Consider the following 27,050-nt stretch of genomic DNA (forward strand, 5'->3'; position numbering starts at 1 on the left):
TTTGTTTAAGGAAGATATTTTTACATCAGGAATTTTGTTCTTATGACATTGCCTAAAAAAGGAACTATAGGGGAGGCAAGTACCTTTGCCAGCAACCTAAAGCATATAGGTGACAGGTGAAGACCATATCTGGAAAAGCAGTGTGGTCTGTCAACCATATCATTCTAGATTGTCAGATACTGGATTCTCCTGGACTGACACCAGATGCTAAGCCAATTGTTGAAGTCAGTCATTTTTTGTTTGTATTGTGGCATCATCATGGGTGAGGGAATAATGCTGCTTTGGGCTAGAGATATACATGCCTGAGACACAATCTGAAAGCTCCATCTTGTCTCTCTTCATATAGTCCAGTGAGGTACATCTCAAGACACTCACTCCAACATGGACTATGACAGAGTCATAACAGTACTTGTTTTTGAGAGACTTGAGTGCATGCATGATTTGGCGAATCCTGGCACCAGACAGGGAGCTGACCGTGACCTTCTCCTTGTCCAGCCTAGTGGGGGTGGGGGCATCTGTGTGTTGCACTATGTAGTTTCCTATGCCCAAGACATTTGGTTTATATATGTTTTGCCTTAGGGACTTGTTGGGTGAGACACCGATGCATGTGTTATTATGTGTAGTGGGTGCTGTTGGGACTGTATTGTATGCAGAAGGTTTGCTCTTGGGAGGTCTTTGCTCATTTGGTATATTTCTACAGAGTACCTCCATGTCTGTGGGTTTATGTGTTGCGTGCTCGGTATGTGTGGGAGGTGGAGTATAGGTGCTGACAACCTGCATGGTGTTTGGCTTGTTGTTAAGTGAGAGAGAGAGCATTGATTCCAGATTCATAGTATAGATACGTCTCTCACATATTGTATTTGTATGTTTTAGGAGTCATAGGTTGTCTGTATACATGAGGCAATTACTTTATGGCCTCAGTATGGCCATGCCAATCAGACTGGCTGGAGAACCAGTGGGAAACTGACCTTCCATTATGTCAGGTGTATTCTGTAATAAGTGATGGAGGGTAGGCTAGATTGACTAGTTTCTGTTGTAGAACTAGTAAAATCAGCTAATCTGTGGGAGGTTTAGGGTTGGAAACCTGCACCAGCACCTCAAAATGCACAGCTGTGTTGCTCTCTGGGCAGCAGTGTGCAACTGTGTTGTGCAACGAGAAACAGGGAAGCTTAAGTGGGTTCCCTAGCAGTTATATTGGGAACATTTGCCTTATGTCTAAGCCATGTTATGTGGTGTGCAGCTATGCACAAATGCTGTGTTTAAATATCAGTAAAGTAAAACAGTTTTTAAACAATTCATCCAATAGGAAAGCCCACGACTGAACCTGACTGGTTTAGTGTTCAAGTACATCAGTAACAGGCTAATTCCAGTAGATCTGAATTTAGACTATACTATCTAGGCTAACAGTACGGTTGAAATTCAGTGCAGGAAATGATGTAGTCACAAACAGTAAAAAGCAGAAATCATGCAGCAATTTGTTAAAATACAGTTTAAAAAGTACAGTAAAAAAACAATTTAACCAATGAAACAAAATGTGAAATATGCAGCCTAGATAATTTTACTGTTTATCTCTCACAAAGAACAAAATCTCCAGGCCAAACGGATTTCTTAAAACAGACAATAAAATGGATCAGGTAAAACTGAAAGCAGTTCTGTCAGCAAGTCACAGACAAAAAAATACAGGTTTACTTTCCTCACCTAGTAGGGAATTACCAGCATTGCTTTAGTTTATGCAGTTTGTGCATTTGGCTAATTAGGTAGTAGCAGAATGAAAATATGCTGTTTTGTATCATTAAATCTATTGTGCTGTTACATTCCTTTGGTATAGTTTCATTATCTGCATGCTGGTTAGCAATCACAATTTTGATAGACATAGCAATGTTTACCTTTTTCCCACTTTTGAACAGATTACCATTTCAGTTCTGTCTGTTCATGAAGAACTGCGCATTCTTAGCTACATGTTTGTGTTTTACTCAGTCTTAAATGTTTCTTCATTACGTTGTAACAATGCAGTTTTAAAGACTACTTTGGAAATCTCATTTACACAAAGCCATTTGGAGTGCTCTGCCGAATTTATCAGTTTGAATATCATTTGCTTATTCTCTTTAATGTTTACTTCTATATGGCCTGTGACTTGAATAGGACATGCTGGAGGGACAGATTTGTCTCCCAGCGACTGCTGCATCTTTGGAATAGGCTGCCAATTCATGTGAAGTAAAGGACCTCTATGACACTGTTCAGTAGAAACCTGGACGAGTGGATGGGACACCATAAATTCATACCAGGGATAGTGCCCACACACCTTACGGACATGGGCAGTCATTATTAAATACAGTCCTGGGTAATGACTAGAGTATCTATGGTATTACATTAGGATGAAACAGCTAGGCTTGAAATGACCTCCAGGTCGATAGCCTAGTAACCTCCTATGATCCTTTGTCTAAATATGTTTAAATCATACATTTTGTGCAGTAACCCTTTAGCTTGAACTAAATTTCCATTTACAAAACATCATTAATTGTATCTCAAGAAAAACACTTCTTCTAAGTAGCAGTCCTTTTTTCAGTGTCTGGTAGCCATACCTCCCAATCATACAGAATTACACATTTTTTATCAAGTTTTGGGGTCCAAATGAAGGGGTGGCACCCCTTAATTTCCGATTTTTTCCTTTTATTTTTTTTTCCCATTTTTTGATTTTCGCACTGTCAGAGCTAACGTCATCACATGCGCGATGATGTCAGCTCTGCCAGGGCTACCAGCCAGTCAGAATTGAGCTCACGGAGCTCACACATCATTTCCAGCTGGCCTGGCTGCAAATGCAAGCGGGAATTGCACTCTTCTAATGGCTGGATTATTGGCAGCAGCACTTGTCATTCGGGGGAATCAAGAATGAGAAGTAAGGAAACGAAGTGTGTGTGTGTGTGTGTGTGTGTGTGTGTGTGTGTGTGTGTGTGTGTGTGTGTGTGTGTGTGTGTACTTCAAGAATACAAATGTAAGTACTCACTCATTCACTGACTTTCTCACACACATAGAAGCACTCAACCTCATATTTAGAGAAGCAGCCAAACGCCTCGATGCGTGATCCAGTCCATACACACACAAATACACTCTTGGCATCCCCTACCTAACTTCCATAGTATAATCTCTGATTCCCAAGCAGTGTGTGTGTGAATGCTTGAATGTCTGTGTATGCATGTGTATGTGTGTTTTGAATGCCTGTGTTTGTAGGGTAATACTTTTGCTAACTAGGTTTATGCACTGTAGGTAAAACACTTGAGAAGATCATGTCTGACAACACAGTATTCAGTTCAAAGACATGAAATGATCACAACAATATAAGGTATCTGTCAGTGCAGCTTTACTGGGTCTCTGAATTACAATTTCTGTCCATCATGTTAACTCACCATCCCACGATGGGCACTGCAGGCAGAGATGAGATCTCTGAATAATCCCAGTGCTGTGTACATTTTTTTAGATTCAAATCCATCTGTTTAGTAATGCAATTTGCTGACTGCTTGCAAATATGATTGCCATTTATCATTTATTACTGTGTTTGAAAAGTTTGGCATTCTAATTTTCTAAAATTTAATTTCTAGCAGATTGATTTATATGGATATAGTTGTTTTATAGTGTATGTCAATTTTTTTTGTTTGTAGTACATATCATGTGAAATTAATTTCTTTTTATTCAGGGTTAAATCTATCATGGCTGGTTATTTTGGCTATGTGACTACACTGTTGAGGAGTAAATCAATCCATATAGAGTTGTGATAGATGTTAGCTGGCACACAGATCAGAAATAAAATACCAGCAACTGTGTACTTTATTAAATATGTTTCAGATATTTATATATCAAGACACACCAAGCTGTAGATACAATTATGCATATAGATATACCTGAGAAAGTGAGCAAACCTGAAAGAATAGTTCAATGCTTGTTATAACCATAATTTACTTATAAACCAGTATATTACTGAGACAGATGAACACACATATGGACCATTCTTTCAGAATAATAGCATAGATTTGTAAAAATTCTTAAAAACAAAAACAATTTAACTATAATGTACCAAAATTAGTCCCTAGCCACCACCATTTGTGAGCTTTGTCCAGATTTTTTGTGCTAATAGTTGAGAGCTATAGTGAGAAGTGAGAACATAATTTGTATTCCCCCATTATTGGCTTTGTCCAGGTTTTTTGTGCTAAGAGATTGAGAGAGAGGTGAGAAGTGAGAACTGTATTCACTAAATGATGGCCATTAAGTTTCAGTCTTCCTATTTTTCAGGAAACTGCTGATTTGGCATAGTGGTATGTTGCTCTGACTGTAGTGCATAGGGTCCTGGGTTCAAGACTTGCCAGAGAAATGCATGGTGGTGACACAACAGTTTACTCAAGTAACTTTCCAAAATTATACAAGCAATGTTTAAAATGTGTCCCTGGTTTTTGACCTTTTGCGCCCCCCCCAAAAAAAAAAATTAAATTGAAAATAAGTGTGAGAAGCTGTGCAAGATGCCTATGGCTTACACTAATGTCATTCTATTTATAGTGTGGGTTTGGAAGTAAACTTTTATGATAGAAATGTTCTGAATTGGGCAGTTTTGTCATTATTGGTCCATGGATTTTGTTTCATTGCCTACAGTACAGTCTACTGGAAAAATGTTCAAACAATAAATTTAAAATTCACTCTGTCTAACAAGTGTGCTGTATTATACAAAGAATATAACTTAATAAAGTCAGGAAGTTGTATCAAAGAAAATAACACATGTATGTTTCTTGTTTTGTGTGCAAGGGGCCAATGATTTGAAAACAGCCCAAAGGTAATCTTTATTCACCACTGGCCAGATGCATTTTCTTTGGATGTGGTGTGGGTTTCAATGCTGTTTCAATGAATGTGAGTTTCAAGGGCAGATACGTTTTAATGCCAAGTCTATTTTCATTGTGAAATGGTATTGCTTTGTTTAGCAGATATCTATTAGTGTTTGTGCATTGTATTATAAAATGTAAAAATAAAATCCAGATAATCATTGTAGAGGTAAAGCAGCATGCACACATTAGTGTTTATGGTAAATGGGGTGAAATAGCCAGGTAATGGGACATTGGAATGGCTGCAGGGGGACTCTGGTGCCATATTTTGGTTGTTTGTTCTTCAGATTGCATTTGAAAGTTGGTATCCCACAATTGAGTGGGTAGGTTTACGTAATTATGTATGCAAATTAGATGTTAATGAGTGTACAGATTTGTACCTATTTTTCAGGAGCCTTGTTCAGATTTTTGATGTTTCCAGGTTGAGAGGCATGCTGGTAGCACAGATTATCTATTACATTTAAGTCCATATAAGCTACTAGGGCTTTGATGATGAGAGGAAAGGACAATATATTGCTGGTCAGACTGAGCCTAGTTTTCTTAGGTAACAGGATATGACTCTATTCTATGTCCATTGCAAAGTTTCTTCCAAATCAATGTGGTCTGTTGAATGACCAGCACACTGGCTAACACAGTTATTTCCTGCTGAAACCAGACCAGCTGTTGATTCATTGCATCTTTAGTGTTTGGTTCAAACTCCCCGGCAGACTCTAGCGTTCTTCAAGAAAGCCTGTCTCTAACAAATGGTGCAAAAGCCATAGTTTTAAAGTCAATGCTAAGAAATGTATAATTGTACCCTTTGGCAAGTTCAACCATTCTTGGTAATTACCACATCAATAATATGCCCCTTAGAGTCGACATAATGGTTAGGGATATGGATATGCACATAGATAGTACCCTAGCCTTCTACTGTTATATGGCCACAGTGGTGAGAAAATCCTTTTATGTTGCACAACTTATAAGTAAGAGCATGACACCCAGGTCCAAAGAGGTCAGTATCCCACTGTACTCTGCCCTTACCAGACCAATTATAATGTACAATGCTTCCTTCAGTATGTACCTGACCAAGCATATGCAGCAAATGGAGCGACCTCAAAGGTTCTTTATAAAGAGTGCAAGACATAACAAACCTGACTTATGCAGAGCACATTAAACCTTTTTTCCTCTACTCAGTCTCCTACAGGTGATCTGTGCCTGGCTTACAAAGCATATGCATAACCTACACTTATGAATCTCCTGCATATTTGCAAGTCAGACAGTACCATAAATACAAGGTCTAAGGACCTAAACAGAACATGCTGGAGAGACAGATATGTTCCCCAAAGACTGCCCCTCCTATTGAATAGGCTTCCCATCCCTGTGAAGCTGAGTTTGTCTATTACCCAGTTTAAAAGCAACCTAGACCAGTGAATGGGGAATAGGAAATTTACACCAGGTCTGGCACCCATGTCCCTTATGGACAGTGGTAGCTTATAAATGCCTGGCCTCGATGTCCTGTTTGCATACAGGACATCTTTATTCTTTCTCTAAAACTTTGCTAGGATTAGAAAGCCCCATGCCCCCAGTCATTAGCCTAGTAACAACACTATGACTCTATGAATAATTCTTTTAGTAGTTTCTTCATTTTTTTGTAGATGCAGAAGTTAGAAAACACAACTTCATCTATTTCTTGGTGTGAAATTTTAACTCAGAATGATCATGGTCTGGTAACAAATTTCAAGTGTTTTTATATAGATCAACTGCCACATTCTGCCTACTGCTAGTCCCTGGTATGGTAAAGCAGTGCAGTACATTCACATGACTCAGGTTTACTGCAGTTTATATAAAGTGACAAAACATGCACCTTCATTATCTAGAGGGAAAAATATAAAAATGTAATTTCTGACAGCACATAATATTGCTGATTCAGTACAACTCGGATCTGTCACATGTTGTTTGAGAAAAAAAAATCACATTTTTCATTAACTCCAGCCTTTTGCCTGCAGGAGATAATCTTGTTCTGACCATTTCAGTAAATTCATATGTTTAAGTTCCACTTTGGTGGGCAGTTGCCCAGAGGATTATTCTGCAGGATTCCACAGATGTTATATACAGAAGACATTAACTACAGTACCTTCTGCAGGAATTTGTCCATTTTCCTATGCTAATTTTTTGTGCTTCAGTCCTTCCTTTTACCAGCTATTCTCACTTAAGCATTTTCCATTAAAACCTCCTAATTACCTGAACCATTAGAGGCACCATACGCACTCTTGCATATGTACATCTATCAGGTTGTTCACCATATTGCATAGCATGCATGCAAAAGTAGGTGCAGTATTTCTAACATTCAAGCAGTCAGTATACCAATATATATAGATGCATGGGCATCCATGCATATGTACATGTGTGTGTGTGTGTGTGTGTGTGTGTGTGTGTGTGTGTGTGTGTGTGTGTGTGTGTGTGTGTGTGTGTGTGTGTGTGTAAATAAGGAAATACTCCATATAATCAAATATTCGTAATATCAAATGTTTTCTCTCCCCAGCAGAAGTAATCAAAACTCATTTGATCATCTGTGTGATATCACGAATAGTGGGGAACAAGAAATATGTCCTACTCCATGCTAGATCAAGTTTTTCTTTTTCTTTCTCTTTTTCTCAATGTTTTGTGCTTCGATTATTTGGATCAGTGTGTGTTTCTTTGTCAATGCATTTGTATTTCAGTGTTTCAAAGTACATTGTTCCATCTATATTAATATATGTATATCTTTATGTCTCTCTCACTATATATATAGATTTATACATATATATATATATATATATATATATATATATATATATATATATATATATATATATATATATAAAATGTATATATACATTCATACATATACATTCAAATAAGGCACGTTCTGATCATTTCTGGGTCAGTTGCAATTTCATTTCAGTTTCACTGAAGAATGTCTGTTTTCTTTTACATTTACTGCTTACACTACCGCTACTCTATGTTTCTGAGTGCTTCACATTTTAAACCTGCTTTAATTATGTTCATTTATAAGCCACTTTGAAATGATGGGCGATTTATTATAATAATGCCTAAAACTAGCCTTAATAGTCACATGTAGTATTGTCACTACTTTGTAGATATGGAGTAGCATTATTTTTAGTCATTCCAAACTCATGCCATTCCCTTTAAAATATTTTCTAGTTTTGAGATAGTGAATAATCTCCAATAACTGGTGAGAATCATCGCTATGCCTGTGGTTTATGCTCAATTATTTAATATGGACAACAGATGTCTGAGAGAGATTTTTTCTTAACTTTTCTGCAAAGAATGTCATACCTGAAGAAGTCTCTTATTCAGGCTGTACCTTATTTTACTGCAAAGTATCAGCACTTCTCATGGTACTGACTTCCAGTCATCATCGGCTAATACTCATTTTGAAACTATTATTTTCTGTGATATGCTGATATAATTTGTGCACTGATATCTATGACAGATGGATGCATCACCTTCATGAGAAGAAAAATAGATTGTTATGTATGACATTAGTTACTGACTGAACATGAGAGAAGTTGTGTACGTCCCAGATTTTATTGTTGAACTAATTTTTTCTACCTTGAAAGAAAGTCGGTATGTGTTGGATGAGATGCTTAGATGGAAAAAATATTTCATTCTGAAAACATTACAGTGTTTCTTTCTATGAAGGTATGATAACCAAATGAGACATTTTACTAAAAAATTGTACATCAAAGGTTGGAGGCAGAGTGTCTGAAATAGGCTTATAAAATTGCTCCAAGCAATTAGTTAGTGAGTCAGGCCATAAACCAACACTGAGAAGCCTATTAAGTTACAAATATAAAGTAATAAAATAAGGTATGCCATTTTATTAAAACTTTGTCAACCATTTGACAACAGTTGTATGGGTAATAACCTATCTCGGTGCAATAGCAATACAAATAATGTTCCATTCATTTCATTTTCATTTTTCATGCTACATAGTCAGTTTATTAAAGACATTTATAAAAGGAATGGAAAGGTGATTTGAATGGTCTTTTCATTATTGTGTGCCAGTTTGAATTTAAAGCAAATTAAGCAAGCTTGTTTTTTCTGCAAAGTACTTTGCATATTCATTGTTGACAACGTAACCAATTATGTTTAATACAGTCACGTTCTTATGGCTCTTAGTAGTGTCAGATCACCATTCTGAAAATATACGACTAGGAATAACCTAGATTTTTCGGGGGGGGGTGCACTTAATGCCTACTATCAATTTCTTTATATTTTGCAATCATACCAGATATTGACCACTTACATTTTTAGCTACAATTCTGCTTATGTTCAGAATTTCAACTTATATTTAGTCCATATGGCCCATAAAACATTAAAATTATTCAAGAAAGAATAAAGTAAATAATATTTTATTGGACAAAGATTTCTTTTTTTCCTAGAGAACTATAACTACAAAATGTCATGCAATAACCCAGTAGACCAAACCCTAATTTCATTCCCTAGTGCACAGTTTAGTTGTCTGTAAGTCACCTTAGTATTCACCATGTGTCAGTCACCACCTTGCCCATTCACGAAACAGTTTAGTACTTCTCCAAATACCCAGACGCTACTTTATGAACTCTACAACCCCGACTACAAACTTTCAGTTAAAAGCCTAAAGTTTCCTTAGAAATCAGATCCTACTTTTGTAAAAGGTCCCTTGCTTTTTGTTAAATTTGTTGGTAATATAGACAACCACATTCGGTTTATAGTTAGTATCTCAGTATTACATTTACTGTTCTTTTGGTACACATTTATCCTGTCATGTAGTCTGATAACTGGCATTCCCTGCATGGGATCCCCTTTGAAGGCCAGAAGTGCATATACATTGTCACTTATCCTAATGGGCATGTAAACTTCAGCTCCTCTGGAAACAGAATTGAACTAGGATCTTTCTTCTAAATCATGTTTGCCTTAATAAACTATAATTAGATATACAGTAAAGTAGCCCATTCTTGTCACTAAGAAATGGAAACAATTTTGCCAGAAGCACACCTCTAAGACCTTCGAGGATACCTGTCCTTTCCCTGTTAATGTTACTGAATTCAACAGCCTTTACCAGTGTTCATACTTCAAGCCAGGATATGAAAAGAGTGGTAAAATAATACAATAACCCACTTTTCTGAGCCTGTAGAGTAAGCAGAAAATTAATAAGACATGCCAATAACATGACGACCGCTATCATTCCTGAATCTAAAATATCATTAGATCACTTTTTTCTGCCATCAGGACTATCCAAAGCTACAAATCTGCATCATTCTGTATCTCCTAAAGGTCTACATGTACTCGATCATAAGAAACTGCTTTCCATCAACCCGTTAATTCAAGTTCAGAAGTAGTATCTCTTGAGTAACTGCTAATGTCTGTTTAAATGGTCACCCTTCAGATTTTCAAAAAAAAATTATTTCAATCATGCTAAATCATTATCAACACAGAACCTCTGATGCAGATATGAATTAACATTCACCTTTCACAAGTAGGGTGACTTTAATCAGCCATATATCACAGTGCACTACACTCCTACTCAGCCAACAAAATCTTTGATGCGCTGCCAATCTCATTAGTTAATTCTGACTCGACAAATTAGTACCTTCCTACTCAAGTACTCTATTTTATCTATGAAATTGCTTCAAAGCTGAACTTGCTTGTTCGGAAATAGTCTTAGTTTGTATTCCTACACTTTTTGAGTGAATCTGTGCTCTTCACTCATCCGTCACTTTCAAAATAACATACAAGATGGAACCATCATCAATGCTCTTCCACTATTAAATGAACAAACCCTAATCCATTCAGCATGAGCTTCAGTCATTTTCTTATTTGCAGTCCTGCAGTATAGCAGGAATTCCATAGGCCAACAGGAGTGTGTGTGGTTCATAGGTTCATAGGTAGGTACTAGGCTATTGGCCCTAGGGCCTATATAAGCCTAGCCAAAGGTACCCTGGCTTTCGCCACCCAAGACAATTATTTTCCTGTGCCACTGTCGAGCAGAGCCACAGAAGTGATCCCCGGAGTGAATGTCCTATTTCCCATCCAATCATCAAGATTTTTCTTGAAGAGTGCTAATGAGGAGCTTTGTTTGATATAGATAGGTAATTTGTTCCAGAGTATGGGAAGTCCCTGGGACAGGAATCTATCCCTCCAGCATGTTCTGTTTATTGTGGTGATGAGGTTTAGGTCCCTAGAGCATGTAGCTCGTAGGGATTGGGATTTCTTTAAGTGGAGCATGTCTAAAAGCTCTGGGTTTGACATAGCTTTGTGTGTTAGGCAGAGATCGCCTCTGAGTAGGTGATATGCAACGGAGTAAAGCTGTAGTTTTTTGAGACGGTCTGCATAGGGCATCTCTTTGAGGCCGGTAATCCTCTTTGTGAGGTATTTCTGTGGCCTTTCCAGTTGTTGTAGATGTCTTGTGAGGTACATACCAAAAGGGGCATTGTACTCTATAATGGGTCTAATGAGTGACGAGTAGAGGGGAACAATGACCTATTTTTTCCTGGATGAGAAACCTTTTGTGATGAGGTGTGCCACATAGAAGGATTTCCTGACTACTGTGGTGATGTGATTATCAAAGGAAAGACTACTGTCCACCTGTGTCCCAAGGTCTCTTCTCTCACTTTCGGTGTTAAGTAGACTACCACCTATGTGGTAGTTCATGGGTACTGAGTTTTTACCAAAGGGAATGACAATGCACTTTTTGGCATTGAGCTTGAGGCCATGGCTTTGACACCAGGCATCTGTCTCAGCAAGGCCCTTTTGTAGGATGTCCACATCTTTTGGAGTTTTGATTATGGCTCCTAGTTTGCAGTCATCTGCAAACTTCATTAGCCAAAGACCTTCTGTGTTGGCCTGTACTTCAAAGAAGTAGATACCAAACAGGAGAGGACCCAGGACTGAACCCTGTGGTACTCTACTTGTCACTGGTCTGAAGCTGGATTTGTAGTCTGCTACTTTCACAGTGTGGGTTCTGTCAGTGAGCCAGTTGGCAATCCATCTTGTGACATAGGGATTTATACATAGTTTAGTGAGTTTATCTATAATTCCAGAGTGGGGGGTGGTGTCAAAAGCCTTAGCGACATCTAGATAGGCTGTGTGAACCACCTTACCCTCATCTACGGCTTTGGTGACTGCTTCAAAGAAGTCTATCAGGTTTAGGAGACATGATCTGCCTTTTACAAACCCGAACTGGGTGGGGTCCTGAGTTAGGAGATTACCAATGTCATTGTTTATAAGTTCCATGATGATACGCTCTATAGCCTTGCAGACCAGGCTCGTTAGGTTAATGGGGCAGTAGTTTCCGGGGTCTGTGGTGGCTCCCCCTTTGTGGAGTGGGATAACTGTCGCTGTGTGCCATTCAGTGGGCACATAGCCTGAGGTGAGGCTATGACTGAACATGGTACTTAGGTGGGGTGCCAGTTCGTTCTGTAGTTCATGTAGAACACAGCCTGGGATGTTGTCAGGTCCCATGGATACTGTGTTCTTGGCTTTGGATAGTGTGTTTTTTACCTGTGCAGCCGTGATTACAGGAACTCTGCATTCTTCTGGTATAGAGATGGGCCCTTTAGTGGATGACAGAGGGGTAAAGTTAGCACTGAACCTATCTGCCAGGATGTTGGCAATATCCGTCGGTTCTGTATATTTAGTGCCATTGTGCTGTAACTCAGAGCAGATCTGAGTGTTGCCATTGAGATTCTTGACATAGCTATAGAATGCTTTGTGGTTGTCTTTAGAGTCAGTGGCGATTTAGTTTTCATAACTAGCTTTGGAAGATTTTATGAGGGATCTCAGCTTCTTACTGAAGCTGACCAGGGAGTTTCTCCAATCATGGGATTTTACTCTTTTTTGCAACAGTTTATTTTTTCTGTTGTAGAGTTTGTTTATGGCAGGGGACCACCATATTCGCTTCCTTTTTTTGGAGGATAGCATCTTGGTTCTGTTAGGGATTGCACGATCCATGCAGTCATGTAAGTGTTTATAAAGTGCATTTTTGTAGGATTCAGCAGTCATACCTCTATTGTCCATCAGCATTGGTGTCGTGAAGTTTGTCACTTCTGTCTTAAGAAGCGTGAAGTTGGCTTTGGAGAAATTTTTTACTGTGGTTTCCCTAATGGGGGGTGGGGGAGGGATGTGGATGTCTAGGGTGATTAGCTTATGGTTGGGTCTGACCAACAAGGAATTGACCTCTGGTGTGGAGCACCGGTTGCCCATGTTGGTAATAACCAGGTCTAGGATATTGCTGCCCCTGGTGGGGTGTGGATAAGTTGATCCATGGCATTGGAATTTATGAATTCCAGAAAATGTTGAGCACAAGAGTTGGTACATGAGTAGTTTTCCCAGTTAATGGTAGGGTAGTTGAAATCGCCCATTATTAGGGTGTTAGGTTGTACCCTAATATTTTCCAGTGTATTAAGAAATGAGGAGTGGGAATCATGGGACATGGTGGGGGATCTGTAGCAAGCTACAATTTGGATTGCGGTCATGCCCAGAGTTAGTTGCACTTGAATAATCTCGGATGCATTATGCTGAGCAACTAGCCTGGAGGTGTGGATATCCTTAATGAATATGGACACGCCTCCACCTTTAGTGTTTTGATCCAGGTTAGGTGGCCGAAAGGTGTGGTATGAATTATAGCCTGGTAATGCAGGGGTACACTCTGGAGCCTTGAACCAGGTCTCTGTCACTGCACAGATGTCGATGTTCTCCATTTTAAGGAGTGCCTCAAGAGAGTGCATTTTGAGGTTTAGACTTCTAGCATTGAGTAGCAATACCCTTAGATTCCTCTTGCCTGTACCTGTTAGGGTGGTGAATTTGTCATTTGAACCTTGCCTAAAAAAGGCACTATAGGGGTGGCTAGAGCCTTAGCCAGTATCCGGAATCCCAGGGGCGACAGGTGCAGGCCATCTCTGGCAAAGCATCGTGGCTTGTCAATCATGTCATCCCAGGCAGACAGATACTGGATCCCCTTAGAATGACACCAGAAGCTTAGCCAATTGTTGAAGTCAATCATTTTGTCCTTGTACTGTGGTATCATTCTGGGTGATGGCAGGATGCTACTCAGGGCTAGGGTCATACCTGCCTGGGCTACAAGATCGGACAGCTCATCCATGTCCCTTTTCATGTAGTCCAAGGAGGTACATCTCAGGTCATTCACACCAACATGGACAATGACAGAGTCATATTTGTACTTGTTGTGGAGTGACCTGAGTGCATGCATTATGTGGCAGATCCTGGCACCTGACAGGCATCTGACAGTAACTTTCTCCTTGTTTAGCCAGGTGAGTGGAACATCAGTGTGCCTGACTATAGAGTCACCTATGACTAGAGTGTTGGGTACGTTGTTATGCCATATGGGCTGTGGTTGAGTGGCACACTGTGTTTGTGGGCTATGTGTCATTTGGGTTGTGTTGGGGGGTGGAGGTTGCTTGTGTTTCTGCTTTGGAGGTCCCTGTTGCTTGGGCAGGTATTTACTGAGAGCCTCCATGAATGTAGGTGTGTGTTTTGTGTTTCTATGTGTGTGTTTTGGTAGTGTAGGTTTTGAGGGACTATGTACTGAGTGTGGTGTGGTGAAAGTGTTTACCTTCTCCTCTTGACTGTCTAGTCCAGTCTTGGGTGAAGAGAGCTTTGCTTCCAGTTTGGCTATATAAGTGCATCTCTCACAGGTTGTAGTGTTGGGTGGTAGGAGGAGAGGGTTGTCTGTGTACATGAGGCAATTACTGCATTGCTCCAAGATGCCCAGATTCATCAGGTAGACAGGAGAAAACAAGCAATCTTCCTTCTGGATGTGCACTATTTACCTAGTTTCCAAAGCAGTACTCTCCATCTTCTAGAAAGCGTTAAGTATTACAACAGATTATAGTACCCACAACATCTAGTCTAATCCTATTTCCATAATTAAGTGAAAATGTCCTGTTCCTCTGTTTACTCATTTTTAGACATTTCTACTCACCAGCTTCAGACTTCCAGGGTATAGCTTCACTCAGTTGTAATGCTTTCCAAAGGGTATATATTGAGTAATATAAGAAACAAAGTTCTTTGCCTTGCAACACACTCGAATACCACATTTATAAGACTGCCTGCTGATAGGCTTCATTCTATTCTCCCTGCTCTCATAAACTGCATTGGGATGCTTTTCCTTTTATTAGATAGCATTCGACTGGAAACTGAAACCTTCACAATTCTTTTCATTTAAGCTTCTCCCAAATTACACTAGAACAATATGGGTTTTTCTCATTCCTCATCCACTGTATAGTTTTTTTTTTTTGATACTCTAAGTACTCAAACCCTCATTTCTTTATGCTTCTAGTCCTTTTAGTGATGTCTTACATAACAATAATGCTCTTATTACTGCTAGCTTTTCATTCACTCAGTTTTGTCTGCAGTACTCATAACCCATCATGAGGCAAAAAACCCTTTCAGCCTTTAGTTATACTCACATATTTTAATAGATTTCTGTCCTTCAGTCCTTATGTAATTATCCAAACTACTGCATCCTTCAAGATTATATATTCCTTAATCTGAAGGAGGTATGGGCCTCTTAAAAATCGATTACATGTATAGGACTGCATACATACATATCTGCTGACCTCACAAGGTCCAAATATGGCGATAAACATGAAGAGAAGAAATCTAAGATGACTCTTCTGCTCAATTTAGCTGAAGCATATTGGTGTCAAGTGGGAATAGAAACCAAACCAAAAGTAGACAAAAATCAGGCAGCAAATGAATGTGCCAAAAATAAAAGAAAGAATATAAGGAAAGGATCAGATGAAAAGGCAAGAAATGTGGAACAGGCATGAATATAGTTGCAACTACAGAAAACTCCTGCAGCAACCTTTTGTTGATCAGGATCTGATCCGGGGATGGTTAAGCAGAGGTGAATTTAAACCAAAAGATGAAAGACTGGCATTAACGGCCAGGGATAGTGGACTATGTAGACATTGGTGTACAAGGTCCATTGAACACGTGGGAGAAATAGATGAATACAGGTTCTGTAAAACAGAACTAGAAACAGTTGCACATCTTGTTAATGGGTGGGATACAGTAATGGCAGACGGCCTGTATACTGAAGAGCATAATAATATGGCAAGATTGTTCCACTGGGGATTGTGCAAACATTGAAATAATGAGGTAACTGAGAAGCACTGGATGCATGAAACAGAGAATCCTGAAGTTTATATCCCATGGGATCACCCATTACCAACGGTTCAAAAATAGATCTGAGAAAACCAGATATAGTAGTCCATGAAAAGAAGACAAAAGTATCACTGATTGCTGAAAATCCCTACACCCAGTGATTACAGTGTCTTACATACAGAGAGTCATAGTCATAGAATGGCAGGGTTTGCAGGCAGAAATGAGGCCAGTGTGGAAAAGGATACTCGTTTCTAATAGCAGAAGGAGCAGTGGATCACATAAAAAAATTCACAGTCTTATTTAGATATTATGGACCAATTGCGGGTGCTAAGAATAGCACTTTTGGCCAATATCACAGATTGAAACAATACTAATTTCATGAACTTTAATCATACTTTGACTTAGGAATGGAGTCTATTTCCATCTTGATAATCTGCATTCCTTTTCACTTTTAGATGTCACTTCATCTTTACGCCTCCCTCGACTTCACTTCCCCCATCAACTCAAAATAGACAAACTTCTGTCAACTTAATATTAATCACTGTCAGCAGCCTGAAAGGAAAACCCCTTTAAACAAAGCTTGGATTTCTGTCTGTAACCTACAGGTTAAAACAGTAATCAAAATTCATCTGAAACCTGAACACAATTTAACTTCTGACAAACTAACTGTTTATGCAGTGATTACTCTGGACATAATATTGGCAATGGTGTTCTACTTCTTCCTAAAAATGACCATCTCATCACTATATCCCTGCTTGTATCTATTGAGTGTCAGTAGCAACAGCTGGTATACCATTTACCTGAAGGAATAGAGTTTGTTTATATTAAATTTTAACTTAACTGCTTTAGATTAATAATTTGACTGTAAAAGACATACATTATCCTAAATTGTTAGTACACTAACCTCACAGAGAGTAGTTTTGAGCATACAGAATGATATACCTTAGTGTGGATGTTTTATTAATCTGTTGTTGATAGAGTAAATGATCAGGTTTGGTAAAATGAAGCATTTTTCTTGCTCAGACTGAAACAGACCTGGTTAATATGACAATCAAAATAATTCAACCTTTACTTATTTTACATTTATAACAGATTAGGCAGTAATAGATTTCAAAATTGGAATATTGTTGTGTCATATACAATTCATATTAAATATAGTTATTTCATATGCCAGACAAATGTTCAGCATTATAGAACAGGAAACTGCAAGCAAAAGAACTGTTTTAACTGCAAATCTATGTAGGTAAGATATGAAACTGTTAATAATAAAATGCTAATATCTGATAACTTTCCTGAGCAAGTTTTACAAAACCTTTGTTGTCAGTTTGTACATGTACCCAGAACTATTTTACAGATACTGAAAGGCTGGCAACAGTAAGAATTTTAGTAAAGAGACATATTAGATATGCAGGCATAAACCAATGGGGAAATATCTTAAACCGCATACAGCAAGGTAGGAATTTTTTTTGCACTGGAGGCCATATCAAAAGGTATTTGAATATATGGAATCTTGGAATGTTTTAAAATCCAGAGGATATAAACCACTATGAATAATATATGAAATATGAGACCAATAGTATCTGGAGGTGGCTAGGTAACCGAACCCATCTCCATATACTTGCAATCTATCCTTGGTAAGTTTCTGTCGAAGGTTAAGTGTTACATTAAAGACACTGGTGACTTCTTATCACAGTTATATGAATGATATAAATATGAAAACGGGAACTAGCTTTGTTTTTGTAACGTTGGACATTTAATCTTTATTCACAATAATTCCCAATGAGTATGGGATAATGGCCATCCATGGTTTTTATGTGAGCATAGTGGTATGCGTGCTAGAGAAATTGAGGCAATTTGTGAGTTGGTAGAGGCAGTATTGATTAATAATGTATTTATATTTGAGGTTTCTGTTTTCCATCAAGAACCAGTGGTGGCTATGGGTACTTCCATAGCCAATGCCTATGCCAACATTGCCATAGGTTATTGGGAAGAACAGTTTGTTTATAAATGTCCACCAATGTTTGAACATAAGTGTCATTTTATAAATGGTCTGTGAATGATATTTTTATTTTGTCTAGGAAGGCGAATACTCTCATTTACCACGGTTTGTTGAGTATTTGAATAATATGACTAGTTTTTTGAAATTTACATTGGATTATTCACAGAATGAGATTAACTTCCTAGATATTAAGTTAGAGAATGTTAATTAATAACAATATTGCTACCTCAATCTTTAGGAAAGAAGTCCAGGCAAATAGATACACACAAACAGGAAGCATGCACGCTCCTCACACGTTTAAAGGCATAATGAGAAGTCAACTGTTAAGAGTGAGTCAACTTAATACTGATGAAATGAAATGCATTTAGCAAATGGATGGCATGATAAATGAGTTTAAGGAGAAGCAATATGATGATGTCTTGCTTGATCATTTGAAATATGAGATTATAAATGAAAGACAAGATAGGGTCGTACTGTATTTTGCAGAGAATAATACTCCTGTACAGTGTATTAATCATAATAAACATGAGCATCTATGTTATGTTAATAGATATAGTAGAAGGACTGATGGGGTGATGGCAATTATATCAAGGAACTGTGGCTTATTGGGAGAAATGCCAGAAATTAAATAACTTATAGGGGAATAAACCTAATTCTGCTTATAAGAACTGCTCTAACTTGAAACAACATCTTTGCTATAAAGACATGAGCTATAGAGGTCCCAGATAAACTTTAAAGTTAGGTACTTTTCCTTTTTTATTTTATAACTGTCTATGTTGTAAAGTTATTTTGAAAAAAATGATGAATTCATACATCCAATAACAAAACAAAATACACATTTAGATGCTTTGCTACATGTAATACTTTTAACATTGTTTATTTGGCAACATGTGTGAAATGTCCAGTATTTTACATTGGAAAATGTGCACGTAAGCTGAAAGATCAAATTATAGACATAAATATGAAATACACAGAAAAGTCAGCACAAATGCACTTGCTAAACATATGTAAGAGAAAGGAATGGATCATAAATTTCAGATCAGAGTGATTACTGTTATGCAAAGAAATTAAAAAAGCTAGTGATTTAAATAATAAATTGGAAATATGTGACTATGAATGGATGATACATTTACAAGCAGATTCTGCACCTGGTATTAATACAGCTGTTAGCCTTAAACTAATGTAAGGAAAAAACAAATGTAGAATAATCTACAAACAAAACACAGAGTGAGGCAAAATGAATGCCAGGAATCCAGGTCAAAGAACTTTATTAACAGAAGTAATTTAAGCGCTTTCACAGTATGTCTACTTCTTCCTCAGATGTTCAACTATTACCATGAATCACTCATTTAAATAACAGCTAGGATGTTAGCATTAGTTTTACTGCTGAATATAAGGTGGAGGTTTGTTTGGTGTTTTAATTAATGCTATTTTATCAACAAACATCAAAAAGTCAACAAAGCAGCTGAACAAAAAAATATATCAAAAAATTGCTCAAGGCTTGGAAAATACGAAACCACGGACTGGCGTAACTTCCACTTTATTCAAGGCTTTCGTAAAAAACTTCTTCAGAACCAAAAGGAATGTTACATCAAGCATTCATTTAAATACTGCACACAATTAAAATCAATTAATCAATTACACAGTGTAAAAACATAATTAAAGAGCCCTTTACAAAAAGCAAACTCTTCAATCATCATTATGCACTATAGAATAGGCATAACTGAGTACATTACAATAACAAACATTATAAAACATATGCTTCACGATCTTTTAAGAAACATTAAATATTGATGACTTCATTTAACCCAGGAAAATGATCCGCCTGTAGTTTAATTTGCCATCTAGCCTCTCTTTGAGCCAAAAAATTCCTGTAATCACCCCCTGATGTCAGGTTCACAGTGTTCCAGGATAGAAAACAAACATTTTTTTAAAACCAATACATTCAACACTATGTTTATAAAATATTTGTTTTTTGTCCTTTTTTTTAATATTATACATATGCTCCTTCATTCTAACAATTTAATTTTCTAGTAGTCATACCAATATAAAATGATGAGCATTTGTCACACACTGCAATATAAACAACTCCTTTTGTTTTGCAACAAAAACTACCAGGGACCCCTATGGTATAAAGTATGTGAGGAAGCTGAATGTAGGGACCTTCTAAAATAAACCTACAGACGGAACAATCATGACACTTGTGCATACCCCTGTTGATATGCCCCTTTTTAATGCTACATGTGCTTCTATCTCTCCCCTTTTCAAATGCTCCTTTCAGACTATGTTCATTCCTATAAACAAACTTCGGTTTCCCCTTAACGGCTGCCATTAAATCAGCATTTCCTTCGAGGATCTTCCAATTATTGTTTATAATATTACGCATGCCTATATTGTCAACACTCATGTTCATACTGAAACATAAAATTTCAGTATACTTTCCAGTTTCCTTAACTTGGAGTGTTGGCCTATTTTTCAAAATGGGTGGATACAAGGTTGCACGTTGCTTAGAGATGTCATCAGCTGCTTCCCTTAACAAGCTCTCACTGTACCTCCACTCCAAAAACAATTGTATGATGAATTCAAGCTCATTAATAAATGTCTCATCAACACTCGTTATCCTGCTAGCTCGTATGAATTGGCTTTTAGGTATATTATTCAGCATGAATTTCGGATGTTGACTAGTTGCATGTAAATAATTATTCTTGAAAGTTTCTTTACGAAAAATACTGCTAGTAAAGTTTTCTCCCAATGCATTCCATGTCAGAGTTACATCCAAAAAGTTAATGGAATTTCCATAACATCCCACAACAAACTTCAAGAAGTCAGAAACTTCATTCAACTTATTACAAAATAACTGCATTTCTCGAACCCCTCCATATAAAATAAAAATTAAATCATCTATAAATCTTTTGTAATAAATTACCTTGAATCCGAAATTCATGCTGAATAATATACCTGAAAGCCAATTCATACGAGCTAGCAGGATAACGAGTGTTGATGACACATTTATTAATGAGCTTGGATTCATCATACAATTGTTTTTGGAGAGGGGGTACAGTAAGAGTTTGTTAAGGGAAGCAGCTGATGACATCTCTAAGCAACGTGCAACCTTGTATCCACCCATTTTGAAAAATAGGCCAACACTCCAAGTTAAGGAAACTGGAAAGTATACTGAAATTTTATGTTTCAGTATGAATATGAGTGTTGACAATATAGGCATACGTAATATTATAAACAATAATTGGAAGATCCTCAAAGGAAATGCTGATTTAATGGCAGCTATTAAGGGGAAACCAAAGTTTGTTTATAGGAATGAACATAGTCTGAAAGGAGCATTTGAAAAGGGGAGAGATAGAAGCACATGTAGCATAAAAAAGGGGCATATCAACAGGGGTATGCACAAGTGTCATGACTGTTCCGTATGTAGGTTTATTTTAGAAGGTCCCTATATTCAGCTTCCTCACATACTTTATACCATAGGGGTCCCTGGTAGTTTTTGTTGCAAAACAAAAGGAGTTGTTTATATTGCAGTGTGTGACAAATGCTCATCATTTTATATTGGTATGACTACTAGAACATTAAATGTTAGAATGAAGGAGCATATGTATAATATTAGAAAAAAGGACAAAAAACAAATATTTTATAAACATAGTGTTGAATGTATTGGTTTTAAAAAATTTTGTTTTCTATCCTGGAACACTGTGAACCTGACATCAGGGGGGGTGATCACAGGATTTTTTGGCTCAAAGAGAGGCTAGATGGCAAATTAAACTACAGGCGGATCATTTTCCTGGGTTAAGTGAAGCCATCAATATTAAATGTTTCTTAAAAGATCATGAAGCATATATTTTATAATGTTTGTTATTGTAATGTACTCAATTATGCCTATTCTATAGTGCATAATGATGAATGAAGATTTTGCTTTTTGTAAAGGGCTCTTTAATTATGTTTTTACTCTATGTAATTGATTAATTGATTTTAATTGTGTGCAGTATTTAAATGAATGCTTGATGTAACATTCCTTTTGGTTCTGAAGAAGTTTTTTATGAAAGCGTTGAATAAAGTGGAAGTTACGCTAGTCAGTGGTTTCGTATTTTCCAAGCCTTGAGCAGTTTTTTGATCTAATGTTATTTTATGCTTAATTGATGATCAGAATGTATTGGAATACTATTAATGTGTTATATTTTGTAATGTTTTAGCCTACGTAGAATATTTTTATGGTATTCTTATAGTATTTTTAAATTTAGATTTTTTTATCCAGTTTATATTTAAATAATTAATTGATTCTATTTTGTGGCTGGGGCTGTGTTACATGGAGCTATTATTAACTCCCCAAGTGATGTTGATATCCTACAGAATGGCTTCACTGAGACTGACTGATGTCAGAACCATGACTTTATGCTTAATGCCAAAAAGTGTGTCGTCTTCCCCTTTGAGAAAAACCCATTTCCCATGAATTACCACATTGATGGTAGTCCACTGAACACAGAAGGCATTATAAGAGATCTGGGAACACAGGTTTACAGCAACCTCTCTTTTGACCACCACATTGCCACTGTGGTCAGAAAGTCCTTCATGTGGCACATCTCATTACTAAGGGTTTTGCATCCAGGAAAAAAGAGGTCATTGTCTCCCTCTACTCTTCCCTCGTTAGGCCAATCATCGAGTACAATTCCCCATTTGGCATGTACCTCACTAGACATCTGCAACAACTGGAGAGGCCGCAAAAGTACCTCACAAAGAGGATCCTAGGCCTTAAACGCTTGTCCTATATGGACAAACTCAAAAAACTCCAACTATTCTCTGTCTCATATCACCTACTTAGAGGCGATCTCTACTTGACTTACAAAGCCATGTCTGACCCAGCTCTTTTAAAAATGCTACATCTAAATTAAATCCCAATCCCTCTGCACCACATGCTCTAGAGATCTCAACCTCATTACCACAATTAACAGAACATGCTGGAGGGACAGGTTCATAACCCAGAGACTGCCCATGCTATGGAGCAGACTTCCCATGCATGTCAAACAGAGCACCTTGCTGACCCTCTTCAAGAGAAATCTTGATGAGTGGATGGGAAAATGGAAAATTCACCCCAGGGATAACTCCAATGGCTCTACTTGACAGCGGCACTGGGAAATAAGGTCAGGTTGCACTATGCCAGGGTAATCCTATGGCTAGGCTTGTAAAGGCCCCAGGGCCATTAGCCTAATTCACACCTATGAACCTATGGTTTTATCTTGAATTTGTATTAATGAAGATGTGAATATGGAAGTTGTTACTTACACACTGAAGAAGGCCATTGGCTTGAAAGCTTTGTGGTTTTACTGCTTCTGAAATAAATTATCACATATCTGCTCAGCATTTCTAGCTGCTGGAATTTTCTGTTTTTTTTTAGTCTTGAGTGTTTTTTTTTTTTTGCAGTAGCAGTTCACCTCAGTGTTGATCCTATTGATTGCTGAAATACTATGATAATCCAGAATTCAGCAATCTAGTCTTCATAAATCTGAGTTCCAACTTTTTTACTTACAGATAACTACTTGCATTGAAAATTCTCTAAATTATGTTTTGTTGGATCTGTGTGGTATCCTTGGGTGGTTGCTTTGTCCTGAATCTATACTCTAGCTACTGACACATCTAGTAAAAGGAAACAAGGAAAAAAAACCTGTCTGCATCCAGTAATCTTATATTTAAAGTGTTATCTCCCCTCCAAAAAAAAAGACCAAACTTGCTGTATCAAACTATTTGACATCCCTCAGTCTATATCATGAATTTCCTCTGACAGTTCCTCATCCAGCCATGGCCATTACTTTTCCTAGGACTGCCTTGTCTGTCAGATATTTTTTTAGCTTTTATTTTTTAGCACAAGTGCAAAATATTTTCATCTTCTCCCAGCTTTTTTTTGTTTGTTTTCTTCTTTTCATTCTTCACTTGTCTTATGTTGATATTTTCTCTGTTTAGCTAGACTAGTTGATTCCTCTTCTTATATCTCCTTTTTCCATGTGACTCAGGATTTTGTTTATTCCTTCACTCATCTGATAAAGAGTACCTACAGCATTTCCATTATTTTCACATCTGCCCTCCATTTCATATTGTTTATTACTCATAGCCCAGCAGAATTAATTATACAGTTTTACTACTCCATACACTTTGGTGAGGTAGATGGCAGTGTGAGAATATATTCTTACATTGGAAGAGAAAGTGGTGGTGCTTTGAATGCATACATTTAGCATGCCTGAAGCTCTCATTACAACTAGACTGTAGCCACATGTAAAAGCAAGAGCATTCTTCATAGTCTGTTAACTAAAAAAAGACCCCACAAATGTTGCAGCATGACAAAGGAACATGTTTAGCATATAATAGTAAACACTGACTTGATATAAGGAAGGACAGACGAAGGATGTCAGGTTATGATAGTCTCTAAATCTATACATTTGCCCTTGCTCTTGTGTGCAGAGTTGGGTCTGAAAAACATTATGAGGAGCACTTTACTTCTCCGAGTTGTTAAATTAATAATCTAAATTTCACCAGCATAGCCTAATATATGGCAGGTACTGGCAACAACTGAGGCTTGTGAGCAGAGGTTTATTGAATCTGTTTGCTGTCAGGCCTGTACAGATGTAAATGTTGATGAATATTACATAGTCTGGGCCAGTAAAGGTGCCAGGAAGTTATGAAAAGAAGCAGATAGAGTCATACAGAGGTATTCCCCTCGAGGCTAAGACTTGGGTGCTAGGGGAAAATTTGTACAGAGCGAACTTGAGCATCAACCAGAAGGAATTACGTCTACAGATTTCAGTCATTTCCGGACTACATCTGTCCTCAAAGTGGAAAGATATAACATAGATGATATAATTCTTGATCAGTCACAAATGATGGATATAGATGAACATTTAAGGGAAAGCTTGTTTCATTTGCTTGGATATTAGCAATATTGACAATATTAGTAATGTGTATAATATCTTACCAAAGCCTGACTCTGTTCCATTCACTACAGTGAATATGTACAGAGACTAAAGTGTAATTCTGTTTATGAATTTACAATAATGACACACTACCAATGCTGTTTATAACAGCTGGGATTCATGAGTATGTTGGAAAATATACTAACCTGTGTTGGGGTATGTTATTGTACTGTTCAGTTGAATTACTGTGTTGTTGTTTGAGCAATGTCAGTTTAGAAATGTTAGCAAGAAAAATAATAAATTAAAAAACTAAATTAAACTAAATTTACAAATTAAGGAATAAGAAAGGGTTACCATTAGGTTCAGTTGCTCATATTCTTGTGATAGCTGCACAGAGACTGAAGTAGAAGATGCTAAACAAACAAAAATCTTGTATTTAGAAAAATGTCGTTATACGAATCTTTTAGCAAACAAGGTTTTGTTTTTTTTTTTTCCCATGGGATATACAGTTTAGTTACACAGGTATTTTCCTGTATGGGTTAGTGGAAACATAACACATTATGGTACATTGCTTAGCAAAGCATTTTTTGATGAAATAATTGGATATGCCAGTATTATTCGTGACATATTATTCTCTGGATGTATGATGTGAAAGAGAATTAGATAAATTCCTAGGCAAAATGCACTACTTGGATGTCACTTTGTAAGTTTAATTATAGAAAAAAATATCACAATACTTTCTTATATTTGAACATGAACCAGAGAGGGAGCACATTTGAATACATTAACACAAGAACATTTTCACTTTAAATTTCTAACTAGAAAGTTGATGTTTTGTATTTTTTTAGGGTGTACAAAACATGACATGAAGAGTTAACTGATGAACCATAGGAACACTGTGAATGATTTACTTATAAGAGGGCTTTACTTTAAAATAGGTGTGCCCCTTCCTTAAGGAAACAAAGGAATTTTTGCTGGCAGAAGCTTTTGTCTCTTCTTACAACAGTGGGAAGGTGAAAGGGGTGTGGCATGGACAGAGTCTACATAAGGAGGAGCTGAGATTGGCCCCTACCCAGAACACTACTCTTGTTTTGCTTTGTCCTGAGACTTATCAATGGATGCAGTTCAGTCCAATGGTTCCAACTTAGGTTTGGATCCATCAGCCTTTGAAATTGTGTGTTCCAGGCCTAAACATATGTAAATTGTTAGTCGCAGCAGAATAACTGTTGCATCAGATTGTGCTCCTTTTATTTTAATGATTTATGTTATTGGCAATGATTCTGGTATCATCCTTAAAAAATAATTGTTGTCCGTCATAATTTGTGAGTTGACAATACTGTACAGCTTTCTTCCAGAAACTGTCATTGCATGGTCAGCTATCATTCTCTGACTGCTTTAGCATGAGGTGATAGTTCCATCTGCTATTGAGACTGCCAGAAAATTCACAATTATGGGGTAAAAAGAGTGGCCAGCTTTTGAGGCTCAGTATAATTAAACACTGACGGTTTGTGGATAAAGACTCATTATAGTTTGAGACTGATGGATTCCATTTGTCACAATTTGGCATAGATTTATTTAATGTAAGCTTAGCATTATATATTATGGCAATACTTGTGTAACATTGCCTATGGGGAAGTAAACAGTGTGGGAAGAAATAGCCAGGGAATTGTTATGGCTAGGCTTGTATTGGCCCTAGGGCCGATAGCCTAGTACCAACCTATGAACCTATATATGATTGAATTATGTATGATCAAATGTATATAATATCAAACATAAAACAGTGACATTAAGAAGTTCAAAACTACATAATACTGAATACCCTAAATATCGAAACAACAAAAGATCAAGAAAGGAAAATTTCCTTTCCTGATCATCACACCAATTCCCCTCATGACAATAGCCTGACATTCTTCTGAATAGTGGCAGTGTTATAAGAAGTATTTGTTAAAGGTTAGAGGCAGAGTTAGCATCGGGGCAAGGGGCAGTGTTAGGGCTACTCCCATTACTATGATGGGTTGGGAGATTCCACATGATATTGAATTTGTGGCTCTTGGAGACATTGTTTTACAGTATAGTGCAATACCAGGAGCTGTGCCAGCCTTGTGGGTAGTCACAGGATGTTTTCCT

The 27,050-nt window shown here is 37.3% G+C and overlaps 1 protein-coding gene across 2 annotated transcripts in view; it reads left to right on the forward strand.

Moving 5' to 3' along the window:
* Nucleotides 1-27,050, forward strand: part of CNTN4 (contactin 4) — a 3,809,844-nt gene that overhangs the window by 1,821,583 nt on the left and 1,961,211 nt on the right. The gene's annotated exons all lie outside the window — the stretch shown is intronic.

This window comes from Protopterus annectens, chromosome 7.part0 (genome assembly GCF_019279795.1).
Source record: "Protopterus annectens isolate FY-2018-M chromosome 7.part0, PAN1.0, whole genome shotgun sequence".
NCBI classification, from domain to species: Eukaryota; Metazoa; Chordata; order Ceratodontiformes; family Protopteridae; genus Protopterus; species Protopterus annectens.